At 42.5% G+C, this 18,602-nt stretch overlaps 1 protein-coding gene across 5 annotated transcripts in view; it reads right to left on the reverse strand.

Annotated features, from left to right (window-relative positions):
* The window catches only part of ITGB1 (integrin subunit beta 1), an 81,509-nt gene extending 63,123 nt beyond the window's left edge, over window positions 1-18,386 (reverse strand). Inside the window, exon 1 of one of the 5 annotated variants that reach the window (XM_032622464.1) lies at window positions 18,085-18,386. The gene's annotated coding sequence lies outside the window, so the exon portion shown is untranslated. Of the gene's footprint in view, window positions 1-17,645; window positions 17,740-17,934 lie in introns of those variants that run through there. The other 4 variants (XM_032622467.1, XM_032622458.1, XM_032622459.1 and 1 more) reach the window with 4 other exon arrangements.
* Between the last annotated feature and the right edge of the window lie 216 nt (window positions 18,387-18,602).

An 18,602-nucleotide genomic window follows, 5' to 3' on the forward strand; every position in this document is an offset into this window, starting at 1 on the left:
TATCAGGTACATGTCAGAATAAAGATTTACACCCTCTCCTGGCTTCAAAGCGCTTGCTGTTCAGAATGACATTCTACTATTTCCCAAGTCAATAATGGTGATGATGAGTTAAGAAAGAAACAAGCCAGCAATCTGATGACAATTTGTCATCAGTTTTAGGAGATTTGGGAACTCAAACTTCAGAATTTGAAGGACTGAACTAAGAAATAGATTTCATACCAGAGCCAAGGTTCTGCTGCTGTACGGTCACCACCACCATCATCTTTCTGACCACAGTTACCATGGTCAGCATGGACTGAGAACTGAGAGCCAAGAATTGTACCATGTGCTTAACATGAATTATCCTGTGGTCCCAGGACAAGTCAGTGAGGCAGGCGCTGTTTGGCTAGGCAGCAGCAGAGCCAGGATGCAAAGGGGATGTGCCTGACACCAAAGCCCAGGCATTTAATCACTGTGCTCTACTTTTCCCACCTATAATGCGTGACAGATTCACGAGGATGTCTGGGAGGCACTCAAGCTTGTTCGTGAATAATGGGGACTTGGGGATCAGACTAACTGGGTTTAAATTTGGTTCAAGAGCTGTGGAATCATAGACATGATTTTTAACCTCTCTGTGCTTCAGTTATCACGTCTGTAAAATGGGGAGAAGACCTGCCTCAAAAGCTTGTGGTCAGGATTAAATTTTTTTTTTTTTTTTTTGCGGTACGCGGACCTCTCACCGTTGTGGCCTCTCCTGTTGCAGAGCACAGGCTCCGGACGCGCAGGCCTAGCGGCCATGGCCCACGGGCCCAGCCGCTCCGCGGCATGTGGGATCTTCCCGGACCGGGGCACGAACCCGTGCCCCCCGCACCGGCAGGCGGACTCTCAACCACTGCGCCACCAGGGAAGCCCCAGGATTAAATTTTTTAAATGCACACTGTTTGGCACACAGTATTCGATAAATTATAGCAATTGGTAATATTGTTAAAATTATATATCAGCACTTTTTACGTTGACACAAGAGTAAAACAACGTGGAGTATTATACTTTGTGGATTTTGACTCTTGGTCGGACTTTACAAAATTTTGCTTTTCACAATCACGTGTGGCTTTATGGAGTTCCATCTAACATGCTACGTAAGAGCACAATTAACCTAATGCCTCCTTTCTATTTGCTAGGATGCCACAATCTTTATTTCAGGTCTTCTCATTTCATTAAATTGCTGCTCTTTTAAATACTGAAATAAGCAGAGCTCAAAAAACATCAGGAAGCTGTTACTCCAAGGAAAGGAAACCGTCATTTATTCACTGTTTGTTAATTACCAAGATATTTATGATTTCAGTTCTAAGAATGTAAGCTCCAGAAACCAACGCTTGGAACACTGCCTTGTGCATAGTAGGTATTCCATATATACCTGCGGAACAAATGCATCTTACTGGAGAACTCAGTCCCAGCAAGTTATCTTCCTTTCAATTCTATTTAAGTCTGCTTTTTAAAGTATGTATCATTAAAAAAATAATAATAACCTTTGCTGTTTTTCTACTAAAGAGCTATATCATGCCACTTTTCTGTATTTATCTACATTAAGCAGAAAAGAGCAGCCCGAGGCCACAGGCAGGCCTGGGCTTCAGCTAAAGGTGTGTGTAGTGCTGCCACCTCGAACCTACGCCTCTTTCCTGCCTGCAGGGCAGGGAGTGCCGGCTGTGCGCTGGGGGAGCTGAGTAGCCGCCTGAGTCATGGTTACGTCGCCCTGGGTCAGGCTCTCCTTGCACCAGACCAGACGTCAGATCCTGCTGCTGCATCTCTACGTGAAGCTGCCCTGAAGGCGCCATTCCTTCAGCCCCTCCCGGCTCTGCAGTCTGTGCAGGAAAGGAGGGGTGCGGGCCAGGGGCAGGCCTTGCTCCTGGAGCAGGACAGACTGCCTTGTTGCCACTCAGATCACCGCCTGCTGATGACTTCTGCCATCTCGCTGAGGACTCTGCAGACCTCCCTGGCTCTCCTGCTTTTTCTGCCCCTGCTGTTCATTTACTGACCTCTCTCCATGTCCTTACGAGGATTCAAGACTCAGCAGTGCCTCTCTTCCAGCTTCCCTGAAATTTCTCGGATAATAAACTAAAGAAAGAGGCTTATGTTTGAGTAAAAAAATGTATTAACCCCAGTGACATGATATGACTGTGTGACTCCACAAATCTTTGGCCCATAATTTCATCATCTGTGAAATGTGAGGTTTGGACCAACGTTTCTGGCACTGGGACCTGATGTCCTGAGAATCTGACTCCTTTGGCCCCGGTGGAGCCTGGGAAACTATATTCATAAAAACTTCCCATGTGGTTTGGATGGGCAGCCGGGCTTGCGCATTATTGGACAAGATCGTTTCCAAGGTCCTTCTAACTCTAAAATTCTATGAATTAAGATCTTCTTTTCCCCAATCAAGTCCCTGAGTCAAAAAAGGAATTATTAACTGTGTAGGTTTAGGTGGACCACAAAAAGGTAGAGAGATTCTTTTAATTTTATTTTGGTAAAAATGAAATGTTTATATCTTTTTTTAAAACCAAGTTCAAATACCATATGATATCACTTATATATGGAATCTAAAATACGACACGAATGTATCTACAAAACAAAAACAGACTCACAGACATAGAGAAGAGACTTGTGGTTGCCAAGGGGGAGGGGGGAGGGAGAGGAATGGAGTGGGAGTTTGGGATTAGCAGATGCAAACTAGTATATACAGGATGGATGAATAACAAGATCCTAGTGTCTAGCACAGGGAGCTATATTCAATATCCTGTGATAAACCATACTGGAAAAGAATATGAAAAAGAATAGATATATGTATAACTGAGTCACTTTGCTGTACAGCAGAAATTAAGTACAACATTGTAAACCAACTATACTTCAGTAAAATTTAAAGAAAACAAGTTCACCTGGGCAACTGCAGAGCTGTTTGTGTTTAAGCATGAAATTTGTAAGCATGAAATTTTGTCCTGAAAAATTCCAAACTGAACGGAAGTCCCAAGTCAGAACCCAGTGCTCTCTGGCCTCTCACTGCCTGGGTAGGTTCCAGGTCCCGGGAGAGAACGCAGTTGGCTGGCTGGGTCGGTAGGATTTGAGTTCTCCCATGCGGTTTGCAGCCACAGCTGGCCAAGTTCATTGTGAGCAGCGCTTCCTGCCTTCCTACCAACTGCATTAGGAAACAAAGACTGTCAAACTCAAGTTTCTGACTGAGGCCTTTGTTGAGAAAGTTACATTATCTATGACATCAGTGACAAGGCCAAAAGCAAGAAAATATATATGAATCTATTCCCTCAAAAGTACTCAGAAAAAGGCAGGGAGGCCAGATGTTTCCTTTCTGAGTGACAAAGGGCCTGAGAAAAATAGGTAGGAGGAACAACTTTGAAAGATCCACTTGGACTGCTTTCTCAGTGCCTAGGGATGCTACCAAGTTCCAAGAGGACACTGCACCCCTGGATCCTAGGACAGGGCCTGGAGAATAATAAATGCTCAAGAAATATTAAATAAATATATGGATCAGACAGCTCTGGTCATCGAAAGACTGCTACCTGCTGAGGGTTAACTCAGGAAAAACTCTACTAAACTATAAGCTCAAAAAGGCAGAGATTAGCTCTTATTCACTTTGTGGGGCTTGACAACATCATCAGTAAACATTTGTTGAAATGAGTTGGCCAAGAGCTCTTCTAGTTAGGGGGGGAAAGTGAGTCAACAAAGGAGCTGGTAGTAAAGGTTACAAAAGGCTGTATGTATAATATAAGTTATACATACAATTTTTTCTTGAACAATTAAGGACACCTAACTATCAATGGCAATACTTATTTCAGTAAGAGAAATAGCATTTTTCAAGGAAATGGGTTTATGAACATTAATATGATAGTTTTAGGACAAAACACTGAGTGATTTATAATAGTGAAACATTTGAACTGCCCTAACTCAACAGGGAACTTGTTAAATAAACTATGATGCTTTCGTGCAATTATATTTTTAGTTAATATCACGTTTTCAAAAACGTTTAATGTCATGGGGAAATTTATATGTGTTAAATCAAAAAGATGTGATAGGGCTTCCCTGGTGGCGCAGTGGTTGAGAATCCGCCTGCCAATGCAGGGGACGCGGGTTCGTGCCCCGGTCCGGGAGGATCCCACATGCCGCGGAGCGGCTGGGCCCGTGAGCCATGGCCGCTGAGCCTGCACGTCCGGAGCCTGTGCTCCGCAACGGGAGAGGCCACAACAGTGAGAGGCCCGCGTACCGCAAAAAAAAAAATGTGGTAGCAGGAACTGTTGATTCCTCCCAGCCCCATCTCCCTCCTCTTCCCGAACAACATGGTCTTGTCCAGGTTTCTACCTGCCTCTGCATAGCTGTGTGCTTCAGGGAGCAGCCCTGCTCTGGGGAGCCCATCACCAGTGGTCGCCATGAATGCCCCTTGTGGTAGGTTGAGACGTGGGTAGGTATGAGGTCATTTCAGGCCAGTGAAATGTTTGGGGAGGGGAGGAAGCTTCTGGAAAAGTTTTCCTCCATCTTGAAAAGAGACGCAAGAAGCCAAAGTTCTGTTTCTACTAAACGTTGGCGGGTCTGCACACGATGTCTGCACCACGCGGCTGCCACGCAGCGAGGCTGGGCTGAGCTGATGCCAGGAGAAGGCGGGAAGATGGGAAGGCCCAGATAGGGGAGGGGGCGGTTGCTAATCCACTGGGCGCTCAACCTTGGCATCATCCGCTGTAGGTCAGTGGCCAAAAGTCAATTCATCAAATGCCCACCCACGGTAATCAATTCCCCATACGCCCAATTTGCTGAATTTACTCACTTATTTCAACTATTTAGATATTTAGATATAGTTGACTGATTTTCATTTAGTCTTCAAAATAGTACTTAAGGAATATTAAATTTGTTTTAGTCCCAGTTCCTTGTTGCTATAACTTGAAACTGACTTTTAATTAATTGACTTTTAATTAATTAATTTTAATTAATAAAAATAAGAAGTCACCTTATCTCTGGACTTACGTGAGCCAATTATTTCTGATTGTTAGACAAATGAATATTGAGTCCTGGTTTTCTCTTACTTGCAGCTGAAAGCATATGAATATCAATACATGTAGGTTAAGAGAGAGAGAGAGAGAGAGACGGAATTATCTCTCACTTATGCCTGAATTGTAGGAATGGGAATATGGCTGATTTGTGCATCTATTATGCTTATCTTTGTACTTTTCTATATTTTCCAATTTTTAAAATAATGAACATCTATTGCTACTATAAATAAAGTGGAAAACTAGTCTTAAAAGCTGGGTGAAGTGCTATAAATGTTCTCAGTGCTAATCTCAGAGGGTTGTAAGACCATTGAGAACTGGCATTGAGTTAAGCTTAGTGAGTGGTGGGTGGGCAGGGTAGGCTTCCCAAAGGAGAAACCATTGACTTAATTCTAGAAGATGAGTATGCATAGGATGAGTTGGAGGAGGTGAGGGTTAGGACCTCTGACTCCATTGTTCCTGATTTGGTTGAGGATGACTAGGGGAACACTTTCAGAATATTTATTGTCTCCTCTATGCCTTACGCTTTTCAAATATTCAATCTCCTTTCACCATCACAACAATCTTGAAAGCAGGTATTATTATCTCCATTTTATAGAAGTAAGGCCTGAAGCTCAAAAGCTCACACAACGAACAAATGGTGGAGCTGCAATTTTAATGCAGGTCTGATGTTAAACATCACAAGCAGCAGCCCTCAGAGATGAGCTTCCTGGGGGTGGAAAATCAGGACGTGGAAGCAACCTAAATGCCCATCAACAGAGGAATGGATAAAGGAGATGTGGTACATATATACAATGGAATATTACTCAGCCATAAAAAAGAACAAAATAATGTCATTTGGAGCAACAAGGATGGACCTAGACATAATTATAGTAAGTGAAGTAAGTCAGAGAAAAATAAATATCATCAGATACTGCTTATATGTGAAATCTAAAAAAATGGTACAAATGAACTTATTTATAAAAGAGAAATAGAGTCACCAATGTAGAAAACAAACTTATGGTTATCAGGGGATAAGGTGGGGGTGGGGATAAATTGGAACATTGGGATTGACATATATACACTACTATATATAAAATAGATAGGACTTCCCTGGTGGCGCAGTGGTTATGCAGGGGACACGGGTTCGAGCCCTGGTCCGGGAAGATCCCACACGCCGCAGAGCAACTAATCCCATGCACCACAACTATAGAGCCTGCACTCTAGAGCCCACAAGCCGCAACTACTGAAGCCCGTGTGCCTAGAGCCCGTACTCTGCAACGATAGAAGCCACCACAATGAGAAGCCCACGCACCGCAACGAAGAGTAGCCCCTGCTCGCTGCAACTAGAGAAAGCCCGCACACAGCAATGAAGACCCAACACAGCCAAAAATAAATAAATTAATTAATTTTTTAAAAATAAAGTCTCTGTGGAGACGTTAAGTACATATATATAAAATAGAGAACTAATAAGGACCTACTGTATAGCACAGGGAACTCTTCTCAATACTCTTTAATGGCCTATATGGGAAAATAATGTAAAAAAGAGTGGATATACGTATAACTGATTCACTTTGCTGTACAGCAGAAACTAACAACATTGTAAATCACCTATACTCCAATAAAAATTGAAAAAAAATCATAGGATGTTAGAGCTGCAGACATTCAGATGAAGAACAGCTGTGATTGTGTGTAATCGAAACCCAACTCAAAGCACTTAAACAAAAGTGGAATGTATTGCCTTACATAGCGACGACGTCTGAAAAGAGTGGAACCCGCAGGAGGCTTGGCCGTACCCAAGGGTTAAGGTTGTGGCCAGTACAGTCAACATTTTTCCTACAAAAGGAGAGAATCCTCTCCCAAGACTGCGAAGAGGGGACCGTAGGAAAGACACCTCTGCGATGCCACTGACCACCCTCTGTCGTCCCCAAAACTGAGGCCCCAAAGAAGCAGCTTCTCAAAGTCAACTAAGATCAAGGTGGTCCAAACACCCATCCAAAAATCTGTGAAAAGGATCTGCATCATTTTGTTATTTACGTATCACTGTTTTCTGTCCTTAAAAAAAATCTTATCACCTAAGAAGTCTGGACACAGCTACTTGGTCTTTGTTTCCACAGACAGAGGAAAGGAACTCACACTTCCTGGCATCCAGCAGTAATGAACACTGACCACAGGGTGACCTTTCAAGGTAAGGCTTTCATGAGCATTAGGCAGAATGCCTGCTTTTCAACCCAGTGCGGAATATTTATATTTTAGAAACTTTTGATTAAACCACTGCTGCAAGAAAGCGGACCATCTATTTCTTTTTCCTGTACTTAGTCCTTAGATCAGGAGTGGGCAATTTTTTTCCACAAAGGATCAAATAGGAAATATTTTTGGCTTTGCAAACCATATGGTCTCTGTAGCAATGATTCAACTGCAGTCAAAGTGCAAAAGCAGTCATGGACAAAATGTAAATAAGCAAATGAGCATGGCTGTGTTCCAATAAAATTTCATTTTCAAAAACAGGAAGTGGGCTATATTTGGTTTGCAGGCCTTCGTTTGCCAATCCCTGTCCTAGAGCACTGAGTTTTCTTTAAAAATTGCTGATTAAAAAGCACCATTAAAAAAGAACCCATGAAAAAAAAAAAAAAAAAAAAAAAAAAGAACCCATGACAGAGAAAGATAATTTCACATTTTATAGGGGTGTATTCTGTTTTAGTTGTTTTGATGATTATCTAAAGGAATCAGTATGAAATAAGAATTATTGTTACCTGTTCTGTGCTTCTGTTCATTCCAGAAGAGGAATAACCTTATCAAGGCATGTAGCTTAAAATCTTTAAATTAATAGAACTATTTTGATAGAATAAATTTAATGTTTTAAAACCCTGTATTCCAAATGTAAATTTGATTAAGAGAAAGAACTACGTAATCTGAACTCCGAGTAGATGGAGTGATCATAAATTTGCGGGACGAATAAATTATATTTTCCTTACTGTGAAGGGGAAATTGATGCAAGAATAACCACTATTTTATAAATTTATTTATTTATTTTTGGCTGCGTTGGGTCTTCGTTGCTGCGCGCAGGCTTTCTCTAGTTGCGGTGAGCAGGGGCTACTCTTTGTCGCGGGGCGCGGGCTTCTCATTGTGGTGGCGTCTCTTGTTGCGGGACACGGGCTCTAGGTGCGCGGGCTTCTCATTGTGGTGGCTTCTCTTGTTGCAGAGCACGGGCTCTAGGTGCGCGGGCTTCAGTAGTTGTGGCACATGGGCTCAGTAGTGGCTCATGGGCTCTAGAGCGCAGGCTCAGTAGTTGCAGCACATGGGCTTTCCCTAGTTGCGGCGAGCGGAGTCTACTCTTGGTTGCGGTGCGCGCAGTGGCTTCTCTTGTTGCGGAGCACAGGCTCTAGGTGCGTGGGCTTCAGTAGTTGTGGCTCCCGGCTCTAGAGAGCAGGCTCGGTAGTTGTGGCGCATGGGCTTAGTTGCTCCGAGGCTATGTGGCATCTTCCCAGACCAGGGCTTGAACCTGTGTCCCCTGCACTGGCAGGCGGGTTCTTTACCACTCTGCCACCAGGGAAGCCCGGGAATAACCACTATTTTAAATCTCTAGAAATCCCTGCCCAATGACAGTTGCAGAATTCAAAACTTGTTCACAGACTATACTTGGCTTTTCAAAAATTGATAACACTTTATTTTTATAAATTAAAAATATTTAGACTAACATAAACTTTTAACATTTATTAATATACAGCTTTAAATGTATACACCATCTTATTAAAACTTAAAAGAACTCCGTTTTGGTGATCGCTATTATCATTTTCTTCTACCATGGCGAAAACATCCTCAAAAATATAAACTTAACTAACGTGTACATGGTAGCCTCAGACACTAGGTGCACTGGGCATTATTATCCTTACTTTCAGACATAACGCAGCATCAAGATCAGGAAGGTGAGCTGATTCTTCTCTAGTCACACACTAGTGACCAGCAAAGTTAGAACCGGAATCTAGATTTTTGGACTCCAAGTCCATACTCTTCTACTCTACCATATTGAGCTAACTGGCCTCATTGACACTCCGACTTTTCTAATCTTCAAATGCTTCACAGACTTATAAAACTGAGTAAAAGAATAAACGATTTCGGGGCTTCCCTGGTGGCGCAGTGGTTGAGAGTCCGCCTGCCGATGCAGGGGACAAGGGTTCGTGCCCTGGTCCGGGAAGATCCCACATGCTGCGGAGTGGCTGGGCCTGTGAGCCATGGCCGCTGAGCCTGCGCGTCCAGAGCCTGTGCTCCGCAGTGGGAGAGGCCACAACAGTGAGAGGCCCACGTACCGCAAAAAAAAAAAAAAAAAAAAAAGAATAAACGATTTCAATTTTCAATTGCAACTTAGAACTATTTTTTGAAAATCACAACAAAAGAGTTATGTGTGTTAAGCAGATCATTTAAATCTGTAGAACGAAGGGGTAGTACTAGATATGGGGTTTCAACCTGTGCTCTGTGGATGCCTAAAAGCTCAGGTGAACCTCAGGAATCAGGAGCTTTTGAATATGCATAAGTCTTCCACAACTGATGTCATGTTTTTGGCCCAGCCATGAAAACTGACTATCCAAGAAGGCTATGTACCAGTTTTTTTGTTTTGTTTTGTTTTGTTTTTGGCGGTACGCGGGCCTCTCACTATTGTGGCCTCTCCTGTTGCGGAGCACAGGCTCCGGACGCGTACGCTCAGCGGCCATGGCTCACGGGCACAGCCGCTCTGCGGCATGTGGGATCTTCCCGGACCGGGGCACGAACCCGTGTCCCCTGCATCGACAGGCGGACTCTCAACCACTGCACCACCAGGGAAGCCCTATGTACCAGTTTTAATATTTTATTTTGCTATATTAGTGAACCCTGTAGAATTTTATTTGAAAAAATATTACTTTGCTAAATAATTTACTAGGCTAAATAATTTTTCTTCTAGCTTTCATATTTTGTGATACTCTGATTTCAGAATCAAATCTATATCTGAATGTGAAAAATATACGAGGAGAGCAAACAATTACATTGTTCCTTCCTTCCTTCCTTTCTCTCCCTCTCCCTCTCTTCCTTCCTTTCTTCCATCTTCCTTCCTTCCTTTTTTTTTTTTAATCGTAGCCTTTCTGATGGTGTGGCCTGACTAGTTTTTAATCAAGTAAGAAGCTGAAGAAGAAAGGAAACAAACGAGCATAAGAACCCAGTGACATTAAAGCAGAACCAAAGCAACTCAGAGACTCCATCTAAGCAGCCGTTGTAGGGTCTCCTTGCTATATCCCGCTGTGGATACTCCCTAGGGATCTCCATACACTAATGAGAAAGCAGAGGCACATGACTATGTTATATGCCAAATATGCTACGATTTCAAGCTGTTGTTCTCTGGAGTCACAGGTAGGATATCTGGTTGAAGCAACCTTATAAAAAGTTCTGTGGATACAATGTTAACTAAACTATTTTTTATATAGACTCTAAGGTGGATGGATTGCTTCCCAAACCCGTCTCCTGTGCAAAGTATACTCTTGAGTTCCAAATATATAGATGGCAATTTAAGGACATAAAGCAAAATCAAAGAATTCAGAAAAAAATAAATTACACATTCTTAGATCTGGAATGTCACGTGTGAGTGGATGTTACTTTTCCAAAATAAATGGAAACCTCCAATTCCAAGATTATCTAGGAGATCAGTGTCTAACCCTTCCTTCAGTGTTCCCTTCCATCACACTTGTGATTCACCTAAGCACCCCCTTGGGTTTCAGTGACCTTCAAAGGGTCTTCTGATTCCTATACCCAAGAGAGCACAATACTTCTATCTGAACAATTTAGCATTGCCATTGTTTCTCACTGCCAAATGGAGTTTCGTTGCATGTTTGTCACCCTCAGGCAAAAGAGGCGGCTAGTCTACTCCACACAATACTGCTCTGTCTTGATCCCCCTCGTAGTCCTAGAGAGAATGAGCTTAGTGGAGTTTGCTCTGTGCTCAATCAAGCTGCCTCTACAGTGAATACAGCCACACACGGCCATCGCTCCAGGGAAAAAAAAGGCTTTGTGCCAGCCACAGCGGCTGGGTTGGAAGGAACACTTAGCACCAGCCACATATGTGTTCAAGCCAGCCTTCACAAATCCTGTGGGGCTCGGCTTTAGTCTGAGTTACCGGCTTGGAAACACATTTTCCTCAAGATAATTTTTAAATAGACTTTGTTTTTTAGATTAACCAAAGTTTTAGGTTCTCAGCAGAATTGAGCAGAAAGTGCAGAGAGCTGCCCTGAAGTGGTGTCATACAGAATAGCTTCACTGCTCTGAAAATCCTCTGTGGCTGCCTATCCATCCCTCCTTCTCCCCTAACCACTGGCAACCACTATGTTTATGTCTCCATAGCTTTGCCTTTTCCAGAATGTCATGTAATTGGAATCATACAGCATGTAGCCTTTTCCAACTAGTTTCTTTCACTTAGCAATATGCATTTAGGTGTCCTTCATGTCTTTTCGTGGCTTGAGAACTCTTTTTTTTTTTTTGGTATATGGACATAAGTTTTTAACTCATCTGCATAAATACCAGAGTGTGATTCCTGAATTATAAGGTAAGAGTATGTTTAGTTTTGTAAGAAGCTGCCAAACTGCCTACCAAAGGAGCTGCGCCATTTTGCGTTCCCACCGGCAATGAACGAAACGCTCCTCGTCAGCATTTGGTGGTATCAGTGTTTGGATCTTGGACATTCTAATAGGTGTGTGTTAGTATCTCATTGTTGTTCTAATCTGCATTTCCCTGATGACACGTCATGTAGAGCATCTCTTCCTAGGCTTATTTGCCATCCGTGTATCTTCTTTGGTAAGATGTCTATTCAGATCTTCTGCCCATTTTAAAATCTGGTTCTTTTCTTATTGTTGAGTTTTAGTAGTTCTTTCTATATTTTGGGTAACAGTCCTTTATCAGACGTGTCTTATGAAATATTTTCTCTCTGACTTCTCATTCTCTCCACAATCTTTCGCAGGGCATCCTCAAGATAATTTTATTTCTGACAACTCATTGTTCTGCTGTGCCGCTAGACTTTGGTCTGGATCATGCTATTAGTATTATTACCTAAACTACCCTCTCTGTCTTAAAATTCCCTCCCTAGAGACAGTGTTCTTAAACAGATGGAACCACGTCATGCCTAATAATTGATTTTGGATATCAGGGCTCTCAGGCCAACCTTTATGCAGTCACAAAAGGCTCTGTTATGTGCTAACCCACGACATAGCTGTCTGGACACCCTACATTTGCCTGAAAGGATCATATAAGTGATCCATGACAGGACAAAGATTGGATTTAAAAATTTTTTTTTGATCAAAAAATACAGAGTTGAAACTATACTGTACTGCAGTGGTAGATGCATGTCATGGATGCTGTGGACATGTATACACGTCAAACGCCAGTTATGCATCAGGCAAAATCCATAGACCATACAACAATAAGAGTGAGTCCTAATGGAATCTATGGACTTGAGTTAATAATCGTATACCAATACTGGCTCATCAATTGTGAAAGATGTACCGCACTAACTCAAGATGTTAATAATAGAAGAAAGTGTGCGTTGGGGGCTGTGGTACAGGGGGGGTGCAGGCACTCTCTGTACTTCATGCCCCATTTTCAGAAAACCTACAACTGCTCTAAAAAATAAAGTCTATTATTTAAAACAGATACACTGCCTCGACCTTATAAAGTAGTTTTATTTACATTTCAGATTAGTTGATTTGTTCGAAGAACATTTTTTAAAAAGGTAAACACAGTAACAAAAAGTTAAAAACATCAATTCATTTAGGTAGAAAGTTAATTACCTAAATAACGATGTAGTGTCTTAAACATAACTCTCCCTCCCCGATGCTTTGCTAAAGTGACTCAGCTAACGTAGAAGGAGAAATTTCACCCCACCAGTGGAAACTGGAACATATTCTTGCATTCTTGAGATTGTGGCAGGCAGAACTCTAAGAGGGTTCCCTAAGAGTCCCACCTCTGGGTGTACACATCTTGGATAATGCCTTCCTTTTGAATGTGAAGGGAACCTTTGAATACAAAGGGTAGCTGCTCCCTTGATTAGATTGTGTCACATGGCAAATGCTGATGGGATGGATAGTCACTCCCCTGACTGCATGATGTTTCATAAGACACTCTTGTAGCAAGACACTAAGGAGACTGCAGTCAGAGCAATGCACTTCTGCTGGCCTGGAAACTTGCAAACATCTGCTTTGCGACCTACCTTCGGGGGCCACGCGGCAGCAGACTGCAAGTGGCCTTAGGAATTGAGCACGGTTCTCAGCAAGAAAACAGGGGCCTCGGTCCTTTGGCAAGGAACCAAATTCTGCCATACACTTAATGAGCTTGGTAGAGGATCCAGAGCCTCACGTGGGAACAGCAGCCGCGGACAACACTGTGATTGTGGCCTGGTGGCACCTGATCAGAGGACACGCCTGGACGCCTGACCCACGCAAACTATTACATAATACATGCATGTTATTTTAAGCCATTAAGTTTGTGGTCATTTGTTATGCAGCAACAGAAGACTAATACAGAGGCCATACAGGGGAGAGTCAGATTACAAGAAAGCCTGTGTGGTCTTGCCCACCTCTCCTCGGGGAAACCCTTGGACTCCAAGGTCAGATCTGTGTTTGAGGGCATCCTTTCACCAGCCTAAATCCTTCCAGTTGGCCAGAGGAATAGCTCCAATCCCAGCTGGCCCCATGGCTGCCTGCCTTGTGGAGAGGACTCGGCAGGCCAGCCGGCTTTCCTCTGGCACACCTGAAAGGGATCCACCTGCTCTATGCCCTCACCTCCAACCCACCTAAGAATAGGCTCACTCACTATTGGTCGAGGCTGCTTCTTCCTGGGAGATCCCAGAGCCAGAGAAATGTGAGTGCTAAAGAGACTCACTCCAGCTCATACAAGTAAATAAGCTAGACAGCACCAACATCACTAACTGCAGAAGTAGAACCTTCCGGTCAGAAGAGGAGCGCCGAGATGACCGTTTAGAACAAAGGAACCTCTGTGAAACAAGAACCAGGAGAGAGTTTGGAAGAAACATCCTAGTTCGTATTCACAATGAGATCTGAGAGGACATTGCATCCATTAAACAAACAAACCAACCAGGTTTTCATCAAAATAAATGCTCTGAAAATAATTCTTTGACAAAAATTTTAAACCGTAATTGCCAAAATAAAAATCTAAATAATGACAGTGAATAATGTAATAGACAATCCCAAAATCTGAATGATATTGGTGGAGTGTACCCACAAGAGAGATCATGGGAAAAGAAAAGTACTTTGGAGAACAGATTTAGAAGTCTAATCTAAAAATAATCAGAGTTCTAAATGCAAAAAAAAAAAGGAAGCAGTAGAGAATGAACAATTAATGAAATAATAAAAGGCAATTCTTCAGAGCCGGAGAAAGGATTGTGCCTGCAGATTGAAAATGTTCATTGACTAATGACAGCATTATTTTTCAAAAGCCCATTTCTAATATCAAGAACCATGAAGGGTGTGAGGTTTTACCAGAGTTACAAGTTAACAAGGAAAAGAATGATAACTCAGCATCATAGATATTCAGAGATTCAGAATGTAATAGTATACCAACCCTGTACGCTTTTAGGATAATTACTTGTGAAAATACTTTAGTTAAATAAAATCTGAATCACAGTAAAGATCATAGGAAAGGAAAAGATACAATATACGAGAAGGGACACTAAGTAGTAAAAACCCAATAAAATTTAGAGTAAAATCTAAATAAAATTTGAGAAATGAAGTGTGATGCAATTAAAAGTAATCTTGAAAAAGAAGTCACATTGTAAGAAAATAATTATCAGAGCTTCTGGAAAATTGGGCAGATTATTCAGTAAAACCTGAGGAAAGGACAGAGGAAGGGAAGGAGGGAAAAATAAAAGCTTGCAAAGGGTTCCCATTGGGGTAGGAAGTCCAGATTCCGACAGAGAAATGTAGACTCACATGTCTTTGGTAAAATATAATAGTGACCACCAGTAGAACTAAAATAATACATAGAACTGCCTAGTCAATAAAGAAAAACATCTAAAAACTGGTCTAATGAAGGATAAATCAAGAGAGGAAGATAAGAGTAAATCTTAGAAGTTCTCATCATAAGAAAAAAACTGTAACTATGTGTGGTGATGGACGTTAACTAGACTTATTGGGTGGTCACTTCACAAAATATACAAATTTCAAATCGTGTGGTACACCTGAAACTAATATAATGTTACATGTCAATATACCTCAAATAAAAAAAGAGAAAGAGAGAGGAGGAAAAAACAATAGGGGAGGGGGCCTTTCTGCAGTGTTCCCTCATGGGACCTGCCTTCCACCATGCCCTTCCTAGCTTCCCCTCCCGAAGAGTCATCTGTGCCAAAGGACGAAGCACTGGGTGTTGAAATGGACTTGGGGACCGAAGCACTGGGTGTTAAAAGGTATGAACTCATGGCTGACATCACCGCATTCACCTTTTCTTTCCCTGTGTCTGGTGGGTCAACTGACCCTGGGCCCGAGGAAGCTCTGCAGATTCTCTCTCACGTGCACGACTGGGCAAGCTCATCATTGCTTGGGACTGTGGGAAAGTGAGAATCCCACCATTCAGACTTGGGCAGGAGGGGAGTGAGGGCGTCTCCCACACTTCATGTCTGAACCACATTCTGGAGAGAGCGTTTTCAGGGCTCAGTGTTTAAATACCCACGTAGCTAAGAGTAAAGCGGCACCTTTGTCTTTTCGCCTGCTGTGGAAAGCCAAGGGGACGGACACTGATTGGTTGGATCAGCTGATACACTTGGGGAGGGGTCTTTGATCATAATACCATGTTGGTTAAACTGGTAAAACTTCAAACATATCTCAACAAGAACAGCTTCAGCTGCAGAAACAGCAACAACGGAAAATTGACCCTCGTACAATTTAGTAGGTAGGTATGTAAAGGCTTTTGAGGAAAGGGAGAGAAATGAAACTGTAACATTTTAAAGTCTGTTGAATTTGACCCAGAAATTCCTCATGTATAATTTACCTTTAGAGGAAAACTTGGTCATGGGTGTGTAAGAATTCAAAGACGCTCACCGCAGTGTTTTTTGTAATCAAGAAACATCACTGGGCTTCCCTGGTGGCGCAGTGGTTGAGAGTCCGCCTGCTGATGCAGGGGACACGGGTTCGTGCCCCGGTCCAGGAAGATCCCACATGCCGCGGAGCAGCTGTGCCCGTGAGCCATGGCCGCTGAGCCTGCGCGTCCGGAGCCTGTGCTCCGCAACGGGAGAGGCCACGGCAGTGAGAGGCCCACGTACCGGAAAAAAAAAAAAAAAAAATCACTGAGGGGAACCCTAAGACTTCTTCAGGAGGAGATACAACTGATAGGCAGTTCTATCAGTCAATAGCTACAGCCAATACAAAAAATGGGATTGATTTACACATATTAATCTGTAAAGTTATATAAAATTCATTAAGTAAAGAAATTCCACTGCAGAGCATTATATTATGATCACACCCATGTGTGTGCGTGTGTGTTTATCCTTAGAAAGAGGGCTGGCAGGATATTTTTGATCTCTCTGGTCTCTGGGGAGTGTGAGATGCTAAGGGATATTCAGATTTTTGTTTTTTGCATTTCAGTACTGCTTGATTTTTCCATGATGAGAATGTTAACTTCTCTTAAAGAAATGAAAGATAGTCAATTTAGTGGGAAAGTGTTATATTTTTGGATATATTTGGAAATTTGCAAAAGTATTACTTTATGCAAGGAAATGCTTACTGGGTAATTGGTTTCCTATGTTACCTTGCTCATCTAATCTTAGCAGCATTATAGAGGTATTTTCCTAGTTAATTTGCATAGAATAGATATTCCCCCCACCCCTTTCGGGCCAATTTTATGGAATCCAAGAATAAGCCCATGGGCTCATTCTGGTAATGTTTAAATTTCCCATATTACAGGCATTATTTATTATCATCTGATCATCAATATAATGATATAAAAAACTATATATTGATTATTGTCATCTGATAATAGCACTATATACAACATAAAAAAACCATATATTGATGATCAGATGATAATAGGCTGTGACAGAAAAGTTTAAAGAGTGAATATATATTGCTTCCAAGAGGTTCAAGAAGCTTTACGGGCATAATCACAGAAAAATTTAATAGAGTACTAAAAACTAAGTAGAGAACGATGCTATGACCATTTTATGAGTGGAAAACTGAGGTAGCCTGAGCTATGGACACACTGGAAAAATAGAAACGTTGGGAATAGGTGTAAAAGCATTTGATTCTTTTCCAGACATTCATCCAAAAGTCCCTTCCCTCCTTTTGAAATCTTTTTGGTCAAAATCCCTGGTAGTTCTATTTTTCAGTCTGCCAGTAACAATTATGTCACAAACATCAAAGCAGTTACCGTACACATCCATAATCATTTCGACTGGTCAGCAAGGTTGCCTTATATGTACTTTGCATTATTTTTTAACCTACAGCAATACTTCAGTCACAGAGATTTTGTCCTAGATCATCACCTGGACTCTATTTAGAATATTTTTGTTTTCTTTCAATTAAAAACAAGTACATGTAGGAAGAAGGTAGGAACTTAGTTTTAAAAGTCAACGTTGAGAAAGGCCTGTCTTTCGTTAGTTCTCCAGAATTTTAGTAACTGTTTACCAACCTTTCCTGCAGTTAGATTTCCATTTGCAACACTTCCCTTTTCTGATCTGAAGGGCAGGTTTGTCCTGACACCCCCCAGTCACTCGTACTTAAGGCAACTGACTCAGGCTTCCCCGGGGTTTTTCGCCCGGCAGTTTCTCTCTATATATGGTAATAATGCTCAGCAGATCCGCGCGCGCTTCCCGGAGGAAAACTGGAAAGAGAAATCACGTGAGCGTAACTGGAGCCTGCGGTTGGCCTGGGCAGCTCCTCCTCAGTGAAGAGGTGAGAGGCGATTAAGAAAGACTTACCTCTTCCTGGAGAGATTTCAGTCCACGCTGCCTGCCCGGAGCCGCCAGCTTCCCCGGGGCGCGTCCCCAGGTCGCGCGGCATCACCTGCCGTCCTCCGTCCCTGCCGGGGCCCCGGGGCCCAGCGCCCCCGCTGCTGCTGAAGTGCTTACCCTCCCTCCCGAGATCTCACCGAATCGCGCAGGGCAGTTATCCTCCTGGGTCACTCTTCAAAGCAATTCCATATTAGAGTCAGGTGTGAAGTCCACTGTCAGCTGCTTTCTACTAACTGAAGTACAATTCTATCCAGAAGCAGAAGAATAAACTAAATGTCTCCCTTAAGTAACTTGGGGTTTCTCAGCCCTGGGGTGTCAGGGCTCTTCTGAAACGGTGGCACAGGCTCTCGGACGTTGATGCTCTATGGCTTTTGGGAACAATCTCATTGCTGTTCATCCTGACCAGAGCTTCCGTCTGTATATTCCCACTGTGCCCTTCCCACCGGAACTCCCCCCAACTCTGCCCTGCAAAAATCAATCAATAAATACTGTATTGTAATCAGTATAATTTCACTTCATACTGTCATCAAGACCACTTTCATTATTTGTTCCCTCCACTGTTTCCTTCCTGGGCAAAACCAAACAAAGTCAATCAAACCAAAAACTTCAGAAGAACAAAGTGCGTGTACTCAGGT

This window comes from Phocoena sinus, chromosome 2, assembly GCF_008692025.1.
Source record: "Phocoena sinus isolate mPhoSin1 chromosome 2, mPhoSin1.pri, whole genome shotgun sequence".
Lineage (NCBI taxonomy): Eukaryota > Metazoa > Chordata > Mammalia > Artiodactyla > Phocoenidae > Phocoena > Phocoena sinus.